This window comes from Pogona vitticeps, chromosome 3 (genome assembly GCF_051106095.1).
Source record: "Pogona vitticeps strain Pit_001003342236 chromosome 3, PviZW2.1, whole genome shotgun sequence".
In the NCBI taxonomy this organism is placed as follows: Eukaryota; Metazoa; Chordata; class Lepidosauria; order Squamata; family Agamidae; genus Pogona; species Pogona vitticeps.
This window is the reverse complement of record NC_135785.1, coordinates 124,307,984-124,325,822: the sequence shown is the minus strand read 5'-3', so window position 1 is coordinate 124,325,822 and position 17,839 is coordinate 124,307,984. Positions and strand designations below refer to the sequence as shown.

The 17,839-nt window shown below is 39.3% G+C and overlaps 1 protein-coding gene across 10 annotated transcripts in view; it reads right to left on the bottom strand.

Annotated features, from left to right (window-relative positions):
• Positions 1–17,839, bottom strand: part of ELF1 (E74 like ETS transcription factor 1) — a 121,615-nt gene that overhangs the window by 74,411 nt on the left and 29,365 nt on the right. For 4 of the 10 annotated variants that reach the window (XM_078390716.1, XM_078390717.1, XM_020804262.3 and 1 more), the window contains exon 2: positions 7,874–7,958. The exons of 1 other annotated variant lie outside the window; for it this stretch is intronic. The gene's annotated coding sequence lies outside the window, so the exon portion shown is untranslated. Of the gene's footprint in view, positions 1–7,873; positions 7,959–11,654; positions 11,792–14,349; positions 14,498–17,059; positions 17,181–17,839 lie in introns of those variants that run through there. 5 more of the 10 variants (XM_020804259.3, XM_020804268.3, XM_078390718.1 and 2 more) reach the window with 4 other exon arrangements.

Below are 17,839 nucleotides of genomic sequence, written 5' to 3'. Positions count from 1 at the left end.
CCTCCTCCAGATGAACACTAAAGTCTAAACAATGAATCACAACAAATGGAAATAAAGCCTTTCTCTATCTCTAGTATCACTGAGTTCTTCAAAGTTGTGATCTGTACTTGTATCAGACCTTCCGCCTTGGACAAGGGCCATATCAACATGGTTGGGCCCCTAGGTTTTCAGGTGTTCAAGCCCCCTCCAGCACTTCAACAGCTATGGCACAGAGTGCAAAGCAACTTTAACCACTGGAGCTCTATGGCACATCAGCAAAATAAAAAAAAATGATGGGCCTCCTTGAACCTGGCAGGTTCTAAGAAATCTTTAATTTCTGAATATTTCTCAATTTCTTGCATGAACCTGGCCAGTTACACTGAGGTTTTCCAAGGAGAATATAAGACCTACTCAGGATGGAAGTCAATCTGAATATGTGAAGAGAACGAGCAGGCTGTCCCCTCCACTTCTCTTCATATGGAGTGATAATCTGAAAAGGATAGCATCCTCTATGCTACAGCCTCTGCATGTAATTAAAAACTATGATTTTTTCAGAGAGCAGAATGTCTTTTTGAAACCAGAGCCCTCCACATAAAGACAGCTATAAATAAATAAATAAATAAATAAATAAATAAATAAATAAATAAATAAATAAATAAATAAATAAATAAATAAATAAATGCATGCATGCATGCATGCATGCATACATACATACATACATACATACATACATACATACATACATACATACATACATACATACATACATACATACATACATACATACAGTTGTCCTGGAAAGAAGGCATTCATATTGCAAGTTTGGTCTTGCCAACTACTTTAGTCTTTGGAAGTATCAAACTTCCTTGGGACCTACCATGATATTCTGTATTAAGGCAGCTACTACAAGAAGGACAGCAAGAAGCAGCAATGTTTACAAATTAAGGTCCTGATCTTTTCAGGACATTCTGCTCCCAGTCTCCGTCCACGCCAGAGAATGTTAGACCACTAAGATGTTGCAAAGTTCTGCGGTAATAAAAGAACTACTCTGCTTATAAATGCAAAATACTTTTTAAAAAAAATCCTGGAAATGATCAAGTGAGAGCCCAGTCACAATACTGTACAGTGGTGCCTTGACTTATGAATGCCCTGATCTGCGAACAATTTGACATACAGACAGCTCCGGCTGCAAAATTTTGCTTTGACTTGCGGCCGGATCTCTGACCTACGAACAGAAAAAAGACAGGGGAAAAGGGCGGGAAATTCAAATTTCTAATTGTAGGCGGTAAAAGAGGCTGCTTCTTTTTAGCTCTTTTGCCCCAACAGTTAGGAAAAGGCAGCAGAGGAAGGCCAGATAGCTTCTGGAGGGCTATGGGGGATGGCGATTTCGGCCCCGCTGGGCCCACGTAGGGGTGCAGGAAGGCAGGGAAGGGTCCAGGAGGGCAAGGGGGGCGGTTTTGACCTCCAGGAAGCAGAGCCCAGCTGGGAAGCGAGCAGCGCAGATGGACCCAGTGCCGGGAGCAAGAGCCCAGGTGGGAGGCGAGGACCCATTCCAGCCAGGCAGCGGCGGCTGAAGCCCAGGGCGGGCAGCTGCGGAGGTAAGATCCTTTTCCTTTTTTAAAAACTGGGCAGGTTTTGGAGGGTGGGTTTGAACTGGGGGGAATGTTATTGTTGTTTTGTTTTTGGATTTTTAAAATTTTTATTTTATTTTATTGTATTGCAGTCCCAGCACGGGACTTGCTCTGTTTATTTTTTATTATTTTTATTTTGGGGGGGGTTGTGTTTTTTTTTTTTTTTAATGCTGGAACAGATTAATCCCGTTCCCATGCATTTCAATGGGAAATGGTACTGTGACCTACAAACATTTTGACTTACGAACGTCATTCCGATACGGATTAAGTTTGTAACTCAAGGCTATAGATTCAACATTCATTGGCTTTTAGGCAGCTACAAGAGTTTTGCAATTAGGCAGTTATCTGCAGAACCTGAGCAAAATATTGATACAGAATATTTCAAACAAATAGCTGAAAAGTTACTGACTTCCTTTTCTACTTGCTTAAGAAATCGTTTAAACTAAAAAGACCTGCAAATTCTTCCACCTGTTTTGTTAAAGGCAGCTAAGTGTAACAGAAATCTTGCTGTTTTGCTAATAATTCCAAACAAAGGAGAGATAGAAAGCTGTCACTCTTCTTTCATTTCTTCTGTAAACTCTTTGCTTACCCTCCTAACAGAATACTAAATATGTCCCTAAGCAGACTAGAGAGAAGAAGACATAATAGCACTGAGGAAGAAAGAAGGCATCAATACTTTGGAACTTTCAGAGGCAGATATAAATTCTTATTTTCTTTGGGCAACATGGAACTATCTATACCAGTGGTTCCCTACCTTTTTTGAGTCTCCTTTTATAATAGCCAAGTAACCTGTGGCACCCCCCATGTTTGAATAAAGGCATTTTAAAGGGGTAAAGTCATCCCTTCACAGAAAGTAGAGGCTTCTTTCCCCCCAAAAGGGACTGCTTTTCATACATACACATGCACATTAACCTTAATATCCTCCTCTGAAAGATCAGGAAGACTCCTCAGAAAACATTTTGCAAGCTCCTTGGAGGGTCACAACCCCCAGGTTGGGAAACACTAATGAATACTAACCATATGTAGAGAATCACTAATAATTAAAGGTATACTGCTTCACGGATATGTGCAATATATTATTTCATATAATGTCACACTGGCCCCACAGAGAAGAGAGGAATCTTGCATTGTCCTGACACAGAAAACTGATTGGTTGAATCCCATGTAAACCTTAAAAAGGCATCACATAATCAAATAAACCAAACCAAACAAGTATCATGAGTAAAACTGCTTCTGTTGTAACTATTGTTTCCCATTCTACCAAGCAAAGTCCACTATTCGCTAGATAATATTATGGAGGGGAGACAAACTCAACATATTTTGTCAGGAGATTTATACAATGACCCATGTGAGAAAAATTAAAGAGGAGCAGTATCTTGGTTCATCTGTTCCACTTCTAGTCATCTAACTGACAGGAAGCAGACATACAGCTACAAAGCACAAGTGACAAGTGTTTCCTGTCTCTACTGCTTCATCTTCCCTTTGCACTTGCTGTAAAACGTTTAACTAGTTTCACAGTATACCAGACAAAACTTTATGTGGCATGGTTTTCAGAGGGACACCGTTTAAAAACTGCAAAAATACACTATAAAAATGAGGCAAGGAAAGCAAATTCTCACATTAAAAGCCAAGTTAATGCTGGAGAAACACATTAAGAAAAATATTATTTGAGCATTTATTATTAGAAGTCATATGCCACAATACAAGGTTATTATACTGTGGCATTATTTAGTCAAAACTAGCTCAAAGCAGGGCTGTGTTGCAGGACTATCTAACATATAATGTGTCTCATCATAAAATGTGTGCAGAAAGAACTGGTCTTGTTCCAAAGTACTCATTAAAAAAAAAGCTCTGCAAAGTATTCAACAAAAAATGTAAGTCACTGATAGGAAAAAATAAAATGTGTTGCTTAGACACAGCTAGCTTTAGCACATTACTCCCCAGCCTCTGCTGTGCCTGCTTCTGGGTAGCAGAACCCGATTTGGAGGCTTCCCAAGCTGCTGGATCAAGTTTTTACGGCACAGGTTAACTGTGGGAACTGACAAGCAGATTTTGTCAGTGGACTAAATCCTTTGCCTCTACCTGGGGGCAACACAATAAAGCCAAAACATTCTAAGTGGGCATCATGAGACTTTGCTTGGGGTATGCATAGAAAACACTTAAAAAAGAGAATAACTCCAAGTCAATTTTTCGTAGGAAAATCAACCCTAGAATTCTTTATGAGATAGAAACTCTTTAAAAGGAAGTGTGCACACAACATGGGAACTGAAAAGCACACAGAAGTCAGAACAAAATAGCCACATATCATCACTGCTGTGTCAAGTCTAATCAAATTCGAAATAACTGGAATAGGAGAGAAAAGTAACTTGGGGGGAAAAAAGTATTTGCACAACAATTCACACTAAGTTTACAGTAAGTAGCAAACCAAAGAGCTTTCAACATCTAACAGCCACTTCTGTACTTGTGGCGGAAGTAATGGATGTCTACTATTAAAGGAACTGAAACTCTTGAAAAGCCAGCTAGGTCTTGCATCTCAGGATATTCTGTTTTATCTGAGAAGCATGTATCACAGGCCTGTGTTTTAGGAATCAAAACAAGTGCCATGCTCACTGTAAAGACGGCTCTTTACACTGGGTAGCTCTTTATGAGGTGTCCTCTATAGATGCCTCAGGCCCTCTTGGATGAAACTGATGCCCTGGATCCATTTCTGTCGGGTTGCAGGCCACGCCACTGCACGGAAACCGAATTGGTCACCCTGCTGGATGACCTACTTAGGGAGGCCGATGGGGGCAAAATGTCCTTGCTGATCCTACCTAATATCTCATCCACCTTTGATACCTTCGACCACGGTATAATCCTGGAGAGGTTCTCCAAACTGGGGATCGGTGGCCTTGCTCTTGCTTGGCTCCAGTCCTTCTTGAAGAGCCGTCCCCAGAGAGTCCAGTTTGGGGAGAATGTATCAGCTCCGTGGTCCCTCAATTGTGGGGTTCTGCAAGGTTTGATCATCTCCCCAATGCTGTTTAACATCTACATGAGGCCGCTGGGGGAGGATCATCCGGGGAGCTTCTTGTCACCAATATGCTGATGACACCCAGCTCTACATCTCCTTTCTTCCCTCTGCAGTAGATGCCATTCCGTCCCTTGAGCACTGCCTGGAGGCTATCCTACAATGGATGCAGTTGAATGGAATGAGGTTGAACCCGGACAAAACAGAGGTCTTGCAGGTGGGCGCCCAAGATGTCAGTGGTTTGAGGAACTCCCTCTCTTTTGGGGGGGGGGTGACTCTCATCACAAAGAATACGATTCACAGTCTGGGGTCCATCTTGACCCAGCGCTCACCATGGAGACCTAGGTAGCATCCGTGGTTCGGTCCGCCCACTTATTCTTTGGCTGATCACCCAGCTGTGTCCCTATCTACATGCAGAGGCACTCACCATGTTGGTCCATGCGCTCGTAGTCTCAAGAATAGACTACTGTAATGCTCTCTACGTTGGGTTATCTTTGAGACTGATGCAGAACCTTCAAATGGTCCAGAACATGGCAACCAGGCTAAACAGGGGTGAAAAGATTCCACCATATATCCCCCACCCTGGCCACCTTACAATGGCTATCTATTCACTTCCGTATTGATTTCAAGGTGCTGACTATCACATACAAAGCCCTAAATGGTTTAGGCCCTCGATACTTGGCAGAGCACCTTCTTCCGCCCACATCACCCATCCCAGTCAGGCCAGGTGGCTGAGGGGCCTAACACCAGGAGAGGTCCGAAGGGAAAAAACTAAAAACCGGGCCTTCTCAGCAGTGGACCCTCGTCTCTGGAACAACCTACCTGTAGAGATCTGCCTGGCCCCCTCACTAAGGGCCTTCAAGACTAATCTGAAGACATGGCTATACATGCAGGCCTTCCCTACAGCCATCACCTAGCCTTTTTTCTTTTTCCATCTTGGATTCTGCTGTTAATTTGGTTTGTATCTTTAGTTCACTTATACCTTAGTTTATTTTTTATATTTTGTATAAACCGCCCAGAGTAGACACGTTCTAGCCGGACAGTATGTAAGTTTATTAAATAAGGAACAAATAAATATAGAGCCAAATGGGCAGCAAAACTACCCATTCCATTCACCTTTGTGGCTCACATGGATCATTGCCACTCTGAGCCATCACTGGGCTAGTTTCCCTGCTCTTGAAATGAGAAAAAATGGCAGCAGAAGCATAGAAATGTAATGAAAGCTGCTCTGTGTATTTTTACTTTTGACTGCAGCTCCCAGAATTCTGCATGGGCAAATTTTAGGCAAATTCTGGGAACTGCAGTCCAAAAAATCCAAAACTCCCACCCCTTATAAGAAGTTAAGGGATCTCTAAGAAATAAGTCTCTCTTTTCTCCAGCAGTTTGTAAGCCCAGTTGCTTCAGTATCTAGCACACACGCATTATTAAAAATGTGAATATCAGAAAGCGAACATTAGAAAAAGTTTACTTGAAATTCTGTTCTAAAGCCGATTCTATCTCACAGGCTTGGAAATGCAAGTGTTATAGCTCCTGAAATTAGGATTTCTTGGTACTTTTCGCAACCTAAAAATTCCAGCTATTATTAGAGGCCACAGTTGGAACATATCTGATATAATGGCAAAAAAATTAAAATCTGTTAGAACTCATAGCTGGCTGGCTGGATAGCTCAGTGAGTTGGGTATCTGTCTGTGGAGCCAGAGGCTGGGAGTTCAATTTCCCACTGTGCATCCAAGAATAGAGCCAGCCTGTGTGGTCTTGGGCCCTCTGCACAGCCTCTGGATGCCCCCAGAAGAAGGAAAATTCTTTCTTTCTTTCTTTCTTTCTTTCTTTCTTTCTCTCTCTCTCTCTCTCTCTCTCTCTCTCTCTCTCTCTCTCTCTCACTCACTCACTCACTCACTCACTCACTTATCTATCTTCTATACTGCCCATCTGGCTGCCAAATACACTCTGGGCTACAGTGGTACCTCAACTTAACGAACTTAATCCGTATTGGAACGGCTTTTGTACATCAAAAAGTTTGTAAATCGAGGCAAGATTTCCCACAGAAATGCACTGAAAACCATTTAATCTGTTCAGGCTGTTTTCGTTCGTATGTCGAGGGGCTGTTCGTAAGTAGAGGCATTAGTTCCCATAGGAACTAATGCAAAGCTGGTAAATCCATACTTTATCACTAGGGAGAGATTTTTTCCCCCCTTCTTTTGACCTAAGATGAACTCAGGTCAAAAAAGGGGCAGGAAAGGTTTTTTTCATATATTTTTTTCATTTGTAAGTCGAGGCTCCATTTGCAAGTCGAAGCAACTTTTGTGAATGGAGCTGTTCATAACTTGAATCGTTCGCAAGTCGAGGTACCATTGTATTTACACATTAAACAAACATATAATCGAACAATTTAAAACAATAAACATAATAGTTATAAAATCAAAGTCAAACACAATCACACCAACAAATTTAATTGACAATAATTAAAATGATATAAAAGCAAGGAGGCAGAACTGATAATATAAATGTTAAGACCACCACTATATTAAGATATGAGGTCTGGGAAGGCCTGTAAAAAACATGTTTTTGGCAACTGCTTAAAAGTTCCCAGTGAAGCAGCCAGGTGGATTTCAAGCAGGAGGTTGTTCGAGAGTTGGGGACTGACAACTGAGAAGGCCTGGTTTCTAGTCCTCTCCTTCCAGGCCTCTGTCAGGGTCAATGCTCTCAACTGCTCAGCCTGGGAATGGTAAATCACTTCTGAGTACTCTATGTCTAGAAAACTCTGAAAAGGGTTGCCAGAAGTCAGAATTGATTTGACAGAACACAATTATAATTATTAGAGAGCATAAGATCCAGGACAATTTCCAATCTTTCATATCAATTTTCTACATTATTTGGGTTACAACAAGTTTGAAATGGTTAATAAGTTCAAAATGATTAAAAGTGATTTTAAACCTTATTTTGGCTTGTTTGTAGACATAAGAAGAACTATAGTTAAGCACATTATTCCTGACTTTTTATTGCACATTAGACTATCAGCACTTGTCTCTTAAGATATTCCATAATTCAACTGCTAGTAGTCTGCACATCCTTCTCTCTTTCAATTCACTATCTTTTGAAAATACATGGATGTAAATAGTGATACCCAGTGTGGTGCAATGGATAGAGTGATGGACTAGGACTCAAAAGACCTAGGTTCAAGTTCCCGCTCAGGTGTGGAAGCTCAATCGTGGTGTTGAACTAATAAAGCCACTCACTCCTTAAATATTTCACTTACCTTCAAAGCACTGTTATGGTCACTGCAAGTCAGTTCTGATTTGGTGCACATAACACGGACACAGATGCATGATCAGATTTGTTTTCTGTAAATAACATGGATAGCAAAAAGTATTAACACTGTTGTTTAGCATAATAAATTGCAATAGAGTACACCTACTGAACTAGTAGGGACTTAGTGATGAAGTCCTCCAAAGGTTCCACTGATTCAAATGGGCTTATTCTAACTGCAACTTAATATACTAAAATAAGTCACAGTTATAGTAGGCCTATATGACTGTATGAATCAATGGGGCATATGGAGGAGGTGACTCACCAAATCTCTACTGATTCAATGAACCTACTGTAGTGTAATTACCTATGCTAAGCAATCGGATTTTGACTATTCTGTCAAAAAGACTGAGCAAGTAGAAATTGAGAAATTGCATTTGGAAAAAAATACAATTTGAGGAAAAGATAAATTTTGCAAGTGTTCACTTGGGTCTTCCAGCTTAGGAGGACACCAATACCTATTTCTAAAGAAACTTTGCTTTTAATTTTCTTTTAATTCTTCATGTTCTGTATCTAGGATTGTATTTTGTAAGACCTATAGGAGCTTAAATAAGTGATCAAATCCATATCTGAACACAAATCTTTGTTTTTTTCTTACAGTTAAAAATGAAAAATTTCAGTTTTCTTATATTTTTCACATTTCAGCAGCTCCTCCCCCCCCCAAAATGCATGGAAGTGTTTTTATATATAAAAATGTGTTTTTTCACAGAAAGGCATTGTGCATTGTGCATAAAACCTTGCATGAAAAGTTTTACAGTCTGTACAGAAAATAAAATTTTATGAAAAATACAATTATTTTGTACAAATCACTCCATTCCCCCCCTCCAAATACTGGCCTCCCTCCTCAAAAATACACTCATCTTTTCACTGCCCTGGAAGAGAGAAAACTCTCACATCAGTCGGTTTTCTTCAACAGGGTGTCCTAATGCATCTCTATCAAGAACAAAGCAATTTGCAAGTTTTCATTGCTTCCTTATGCAGAAAAACTTCTCAATTAGCAAGTTTTAGCTAATATATTCCACAAAGTGTTCTCATAAATTAACTGTCCATTCTTCTTTCCCTTCATGAATTAGCCCATCGCTGGAGGGAAGGAACCATTTGTCCTGGATTAAAACTTCCCTCTAGAAAATATGTAAGGTGCACAGTAATAAACTTATCTGTCTTTGATATGAATACCTATGGACAAAGCTAATGTAATGTGTTAACTTTAGAACAGACGAGAATTCCTATTTCTTTCATTTCTGTTTTGGGAGCTACAGCTAAGGACAAAACGGGATTTATCATGCACTGAAAAGGCAGCAGTGTATTCTAGGTTCAAGGCGCATTCTTCTTACAACACCATGAAAGTGAGTAATGGAGGTACTGTTCACTTCTTGCCTTAAGAGGTTGTCCGAACTCTCCTGCAGCCTCCTATATGAATGAAATGTATTATTGTTTGTGTTATGTGCAGTCATGTTGGAACCAATTTATAGCAACTCTAATAGGGCTTTCAATGTAACTGAAATACTTAACGAGTGGTTTTACCTGTTCCACTTTCCCAGTGAGTTTCCGTGGCTGAGCAAGGATTCAAACTTTGTTCTTCAGAGTCCTAGTATATCACTCATTCCACTATGCCATAATCTCTTATTACTGAGAATGAAATTTTCCTTTCATGTAAATATTTATCTGACCATTACACTTGCTAAAACATATTTATTTAAACCTTTTAAAACCCATTCTTCAAAGATTCTCAGAACAGTCTATGCAAGAGAATTAAAAACAGTCCATACTCTGAGGCCTACAATCCTAAAGACATGATACAAAAGGTAAAAGGTGGAAATGCATTTCCAATGTATTTTTATTTGTTTTCATACAGTCTTATGAATAACAAGCAATATATTACTTTAATATTTACTTAAACTCACATTTGTTAACAGTGCACAGATTTTAGAATCCAGAAACAATGTAATTCTGCACACACTAAGAACCAGAAGTTAAATTGATTTGTCTCAGGATCAGTGGGACACAGTGCCTAACATGATTTTTATTTCTTGCTGCAAAGCATCTTCAAATTTTTATTAAAAATGAGCATTCATTCACTAGTGGACAAAATCAAGAACTCTTTCAAGATGCTGGTATAAGAAGCAGGACACGACTGTCTTGTCTTCTGCAGGACGATTATCTGTACTAGGAAGTTCTATGCAGAGGCATTTCTAAGAAACAATTATACTGGCAAGATGGTAAACAACTGGTTTATGTTTTTAATATTTTTTTGTGTCTGTGAAACTCTGACATTAAGATATCTTATTTGCTTCCTTTCAAAATAATGCCAAAAATGCCTAAACCTGCACTGTACTTCTAACTTCACAGAGCACAAAACACATTTATCTGAATATCTACAGAACATAGCAAGGGTAAGAAACCTCACAGGGCCCAGAGGTCATCTCCTCCCTTTTCCATATCTTCACACACATCATTCATATCACCACACAGATTTTTTATGCCCCAAAGACTTAAAAACACACACACAAAAAGGAAGGTGGATGGTAGGTGGGGTGGAGATGCTTCTTTAAAATGTACCCCCCCCCAAAAGGTTTTAGTTTGTAAAAAAAGGCTATTATAGATTTGAAACAGGCACAGGGATCATTTTTCTCACTCGTCAGATTGACTATGTATGTTAGTATGCATTTTGTTATACAGTATTTGCTTTCAGCTACTTGGGGGAAATGTGGGATAAAAACACAACAAAATATATACTAATGTACATACTCAATTTGGCAAGTGAGAATAATTAAAAATGTTTTAAAGAAAATAGTCAACAATATATATAAAATTATATATAAAAATTGATAGCAAGTTATCTCTTAAAAATACTTAGGCAGAGTTATGAGGATTTGTGTTTTTGGACTATAAACCTCTCAGTTCCTCAGGGCTGGTGTCCCAAAACACAACTCTGCACACATCTATATTTAAGATTTTATTCTCTCACCATGTTTCTTTATTCAAAGTATTAAGTGACGCGAGCGTGGCACTAGCTCAGGACAAGAGATGGGCCCAAACTGACGAATTCATTTTTGGGCTGAACACACATACTGCAGTTCCCAGGCCCACCTCCTTCAGTGGGGCACCCACTCAGAGGCAGTGGCCAGAGGAGGTGGGGTGGGGCAGGGAAGCCGGGATGCTGTCTCTGAGTGGGTGCCCCACCAGAGGAGGCAGGGCTGGGAAGTAACAAATATCTGTTTTGCCAAAAAAATGAACCGGCACAAAGCCAAACCATAGTTTGTGCCCATCTCTACTCAGGACTCTCATACTTTTTATAAATACAAAATTGAAAGCAGAAGCATTATCTGTAGTATTTGCAATATTGTAAGTTAGGGATAGCAATGATGACCGTCTAGATCAGTGCTTCCCATCCATGGGTCCCCAGACATTCTAGGACTAAAACTCCCAGAAGCCTTTACTACTAGCTGTGATGGCCAGGATTCTGGGGAGTTCTAGTCGAAGAACATCTGGACATCCAAGGTTGGAAACCACTACTTTGGATGTTTTTAGCCTATAACTTCCATCAGCCCTAGCCAGCACAGTGATGGAATTTGGAGCTGCAATCCAAAATTATCTGGAAGGCCACAGACCGTCATCCCTGCTGTATGATTGGTATTACACACCATCAAGTTTGAAACAACCTATAGTAGCCCTAACAGGGCTTTCAAGGTAAGTGAGATATTTAAGGAGTGGCTTTATCACTTACACACCTCAGTGAGAGTCCATGGCTGAGTGAGGATTTGAACCCGGACCTCCTGAGTCCTAGTCCATCAAACTTTCCACTACACCACACAGGGTTTCACTGCAGGGTACATCAGTATTATTCTTTTCATATTGTGGATGGGCACTGAGGATGAAACAGAGTGGCTTGTCTATTGAGTTTATGGCAGAGTACAGATTCAAGCCAGCTGTTACTGTTTTCAGTTTACTGTTGTCAGTAAGCTATACCAAGACAGGCTTGCTGAATACTAATCACAGACACTGTTGCCTGACGGTTGCCTACAAAGCTCATACATTTTGTTTCTCACTACAATCAAAGGTCATGTGGTGACAGATAAATTACTTCCCCCACACCATCCCCCAAACAAAATATTGCAAACTAGGTTCAAGCAAAATGTAGTAGCTTCATAAAAGAAACAATGTCTGCATAAGGCAACTATATCACATGTAATATCCAAACAGTGGTTTAACCAGTGGTCCCCAACTTTTCCCAACCGTGGACTGGTTGGGGGGACGGGGTCCACCTGCGCGGGGGCGTGGCACGCCTGTGCGCATGTGTGGGGTGCACTCACGGGGGGCACTCACAGGGGGTCAGGAGATCTGTATCCAAGGCCCAGTCCTGCTTAGGCCATGGACTGGTGCCGGGTCACAGACCAGTCACATTCACAAACATCATAGACAGTGTAAAATGCTATCTAAGCAACCAAAATCCTAGCCTAACTCATTTTAATGTACAGTAGTAATAAAATAAAAGTTAAAAAATGCAAATCACTTTATGAACATGGTATATTTAAAAGCACAATATCTATTTTTATGATTTATTACCATAATTTCAAAGGCAGTTCACATATAAAGATTCTACTAAAATTTTATGTTTTTGTATTTCAGTTCTGCCAAATATCCAGGGGTAAAGAGCTCAACTGACTGCTGAAGATATAAAAGGCACCGACAGAACTGCTGGAGAACTCAGTGGCTTAGAGGTTGGGAGTTGAATTCCCTGCTGTGCCTCCTTGACAGAGGCTGGACTCGATAATCCATAAATTCCCTTCCAGATCTCCAGTTCTAAGATGATGATTTAATTGCAAGACTGGATTTGGTGCACTGATTGAATAATCAAGGAATTTTTCTTCATAACTAAAGTAGATATTCCCCAAACTTGAGTTATCCCACGCACTTCAACTGGATTTACTTCAGAGATAACTTTAGGATTGTCCTATGAGGTCAAGAAGCTTTTTATATGTTCTGTCTCTGTCAAATGGGCTTGAAGATGCAGTCTTTCAGGGTTGCATGCAAATATTTTTGCTAATTCATTTATTATTTAATGGTTTCTGTCCAAATATAGTTCACAATGCTTTCCTGGATTTTATATGCTAAAAAAATCAAAAATACATTTTTTAGAAAGAAACTTTTTTTAACCCTCACAAACAACTCTTCAGTAGGGATGACAACTTTTTCAAACCAAGAATGGAGGAAGGGGCAAGATGGAATTAGTTTAACTACAGTTGGCCAACAGTCCGAGTACTCAGATCCAATCATTTAGAGATCTGGTGAGACTCTCCAGCCTCTATTGCCACCATGTACAAAACAGAAAGATAATTCTTTAAAAATAGCAAAAAGGACACATAGGATATAATTCTAGTTTGAGAATGAAGCTAAAAGCCTAGCATTTCTTATGAAGCCCTGAGTTCTGGCACTTTTAGAACCAGGTGGGCTTCCTGTTGGTGATGGAGTATGTGTGGGCCTACTTAATTTGGTTTCTTTTACAAGATGGCTAAAATCTTTCAGGCTGAAGGCTGAATGGGATCAGGTCCCTTGGTTCTAATAGGTCTCTAGTGTACGTTCTTCTTGGATCTTTCAGTTAGGCAGATATTGCCACTTACTATTAAAATCCATTCAAAGTGAATACATCAAAGATTCTAATTAGAGTTTCATACCTTTTAACAGTCATTGTGTATAAAAATAATTATTCAGAAATGTGAATACTATATAGTAAATGTAAATACCATATAGACATTTAGAAATAGTATATTTAATCTTGTCAACTGACTAGGAAAATGCTCTTATCTTTCAATCGCTGCAGGAGTCACTTTTCGTTTTGAAATTAGCATCCCCATGCGTCTTGAATCTGGACAGCTCAAAATCTGGTGAGATTGCCAATCCCCTAAAAAATGACGAAAAGGTCTCCTTTTCCTTTTAACTGAAAATATATCTTGCAGTGTCATGCCTGGATTTTTCAAGTATGCCTCAACCAACTGGATTAGTATCTGAACGTTCAAATGGGGACTAATTAGCACTGAGAAGCCTTTGCAAGTTGAACTCTATACATTTCAAATTAGGCTTTTCTCCACATAGTTTAAAATCAGTCATTCCAAAACTTTTCTGCGTAATGCCCCCTTCTTGAGAAAACCTCATATCTCTCCAGTTCCTCTTTCATTTAAAAAAAGGAAAAAGGAGATTGTATTTTAAAGTGGAAAACAATACCAAAAAGGGCAGCTCAACTAATTTTTTTTGTCAGAAGAAGTTAAAACAAATGTATCTACCTTAAGAAACAGCAAAAACAAAACAAATTCATGTGAAGGATGATGGTCTTATCCCCTTTGAAACCTCATCACATGCCCCCCTTGGAGGTATGCCTCCACCCAGTTTGGGAACCAATGTCCTAAATAAATAAATAAAAATTTCTACCTTTTTCACTTTTCAGATTAGACATCAAGACATCTATGTTCAGAATTTCTTGCAGTTTTTAAAAAAGTGAGTAACAGCCATGGCAGGATCCAGATGGGGTCTATATAAATAGAAGGACGTCTTGATCCTTCCATTACCTTCCTTGCACCTTCAAGATTATTTTCTCGGCCAAATAATAGATAGATAGATAGACAGATAGACAGATAGACAGATAGATAGATAGATAGAGAGAGAGAGAGAGAGAGAGATGAGATAGATGAGATAGATCTGCATGTTAGTTGTTCTCTCCATGGGACACACAGCAGTTTGAGGAGAACGTTGACCCAGAGCCTGTCCACACAGGCATATAGTTATTGTACACTGGTGCCCCGCATGACGACGATAATCTGTCCTGGGAAAATCGCTGTTTAGCGAAATCGTTGTCATGTAAAAACCCTTTCCCCATTGGAATGCATTGAAACCCAGTTTAATGCATTCCAATGGGGAAAATACCTCGTCATCCAGCAAAGATTACCCATAGGGAAGCCATTTTGCGAGCGCCGATCAGCTGTAAAAGTGGCTATGCGAACATAGGTCCGGAAAACACAGGGCAGCTATTTTGCGAAGCCAAAAAAATCGTTGCCTTGCAAACAAATGGATCGCGAAGCACGGACCTAATCGACGTCCAGCAAAAATCCCCCATATAGCGATCGCAAAAAGTCATCATCATGCGGATTCATTGTTTAGCGGGGTTGTCGTTTAGAGAGGTACCACTGTATATGGTTCCCTGATAGCACTGTTTGACATGGGGGGATCCTCATCCACTTTAAGTTTCTACTTAAAGCTATCCATCCTTAGACTTTAAGAGCTGGCTTGTCTCTTTGTGGCACATGGCTAGGCCATGTAATCTTTTTGGGACAATTTATTGTGATGCAAAATAGCTCTGTGTCCTGCCTTTGCAGATGGGTACTAAGAGTTAAAATATATTGCAATGAAGATAATGGCCTTTTAAGCATTGGCTGGCTGGCACCAAATTTCACATTGTGGACTGTGTTAATGGCACAGAGCAGAGTTTTATTTCTCCTTCAACACCACTAACCAGATATGATTCTCTATTTCCACAATTTACCAATCCAGATCCTGCATCAAATCCATTGTGGCCTAAGGCTGGGATCCAAAGACCTATCTTTGTCACACATAAGGACTTCCTCTCCTTTGTAAAAATGATGTCCTTTGAAAAGCATGCACAGACTTGTCCTATTCTAAATTGGTTTTTAAATTGGAGGACAGGCTGCTGTTTAAGAAAAAAATTCCCAAAGTTTTATTGGCTACAGAGAAGAACTGCACAGATCTTTCCATTCCAAACATACATGGAGATTATCTGGAACCCACAGGGTTAAAAAAACAAGTTAATCTGCTAAAAAGTTTGACAACTTAAAATATTAAACTCTGAGGAAGTTACTAGAGAACCTAACAAAAAAGAAAAATGTAAGCTCCTGTGCCCCAAAGTGAACAGGATAGAATACATTTTATCCACTCCGTCACACATCTTAGTAATAGTGGTAGTAAGGAACTCTTAATGTACCATCAGAGTGAACAGCACCGTAGTCACCACATACGGACAACATTCCTCGCAGCCTTTCCTCTGGAATTTACTCCTGTTTTGAAAAATTAATCCAAATTTAAAAGTTGAACAAGCTGAAAAAGGGAAATAAAAGAGGTTTGGCCTTTTCAGGCAAGCCTTCAGCTAAGGATACAATAAATTTTACCCTCAAGAAAGGACAGGGAAAACCCCATCCTTATAATACCCTTTATGGAAAATAGTATTTTCTCAGGTTAAAGTTAGATGACAAATAATTTAAAACTCAAGTCTATCTATCTCACTGCCTCTCCTCCCATAGAAACAAAACAGAGTATTTCTACAGCACAAGGGGTTTGCTAAATGTCACCACAAACCTCCTTTCAGCAATACAGCACATATTGCAAAATAAGATAGCTAAAATCTGCAACAACAAAGCAATATCAGCTTAACAAAATTAGGACAACTGGAGACTAACTCTTGTAGCATAACAAAAATAAATGATAAATTACAGAAAACGTAACAGGAAAGTTATTCTATTTTTTCCAGTAGATATAATCAAAAATAAGCCCTTAACTACTAATTTCAGTAATGTTCCATTTAAGGCATTGGTGCAGACCACGCTATTCCATGCTTTAAAAAACTACACATACAACAATCTACTCAACTTGCTGTTCTGTAAAGAAGAATGCATTTAGCTTTGACGTAAAAGTTATACCTGACGTATATTTATTTCTAATAAACAACATGTACTTTCCACAACTTCTTTCATTTACATTCTTCTTATTCAAAACATTAAAAGCACTTTGGGTTTTGAGATGAACCACCCAGGTTGGTAAGTCCTCTTAAAACCATTTTTACTTTTCATCCAATCAAACTATCTGCGCTACAAGAAGTTGTTTTAGTTTTTACAGTTCCAATCATCTCGAAAGAAATTACACTTTTATGTCAAATAAAACCTTTAAATATTAGACACTCTATCATCTATTCTCTGTCCCCATTCCCTATCGCCTGTTCAGTTTCATTTATTAATCAAGTCAAAAGCACATACCCATGTTAGTTTTTAAAAACTCAGCAGGTACATTTAATCCTTTGCTAAAATTAATAAACTCAAGTTACAGACACACTACAAACAAAGCCAGCCAAAATTACCTTGATCTAAATTGTAAGATCCAAAGACAAAACAGTAATAACAAGTCCAACAGTTTAGTGCAGTTAAAATGGCTACTGTAGATTAGGGAAGTGGTGTCTGTGCTTCAGTTTATGAGTCATACATGAAACCAAGTGTTTCTCAGAGAGGCACGCCCAGGTTGCTGTGGGCCCAATTACTCCGCCTGGTCAAACATGCAAATCTTCAGGTAAGCAGGGGAAAGAGAACAACCTGAATCAGCCAGCCACACCTTAAACCAGCAAGAGCAAAGGCCAAACAATTGCTGAAGCAGAGTGGAACATACAGACAGCACACTCAACAAATGGATACAGAAAGGCTAGTGCAATTTACACAGCAGCATTAGACTTACTTCCCTGCACTCTTGTTTGCTAAATAAATGAAGCATTTCAGTGTTCAAAGAAGTTAATGATCAATCCCCTAACCCCTATACTGAAAATCTGCCTATCACAACTATGTAAAATTGCTTTTAAAAGAAACCAATTTATTTGAATACAAGTAGTTTCAATTAAAATTGTACAGGAGATCATGATTTTAGGCAGAGTAATTATTATCTCTCCTCAAAGGTTCCCCCTTGGGGTGAAAGGTAGCATATAAATAATTGAAATAAAATAATATACTGTTCCATGTCTATTTCTGCTATTGGGGAAGATGGGTGAGGAACAAATTCTGTAATACCCTCAGTTCTGTTTCTGTGTCAGATGATAATATCTCTTCAGGAAGAAGATAAGAAAGGGGTGAAAATATACAGCTTCATAACCCTT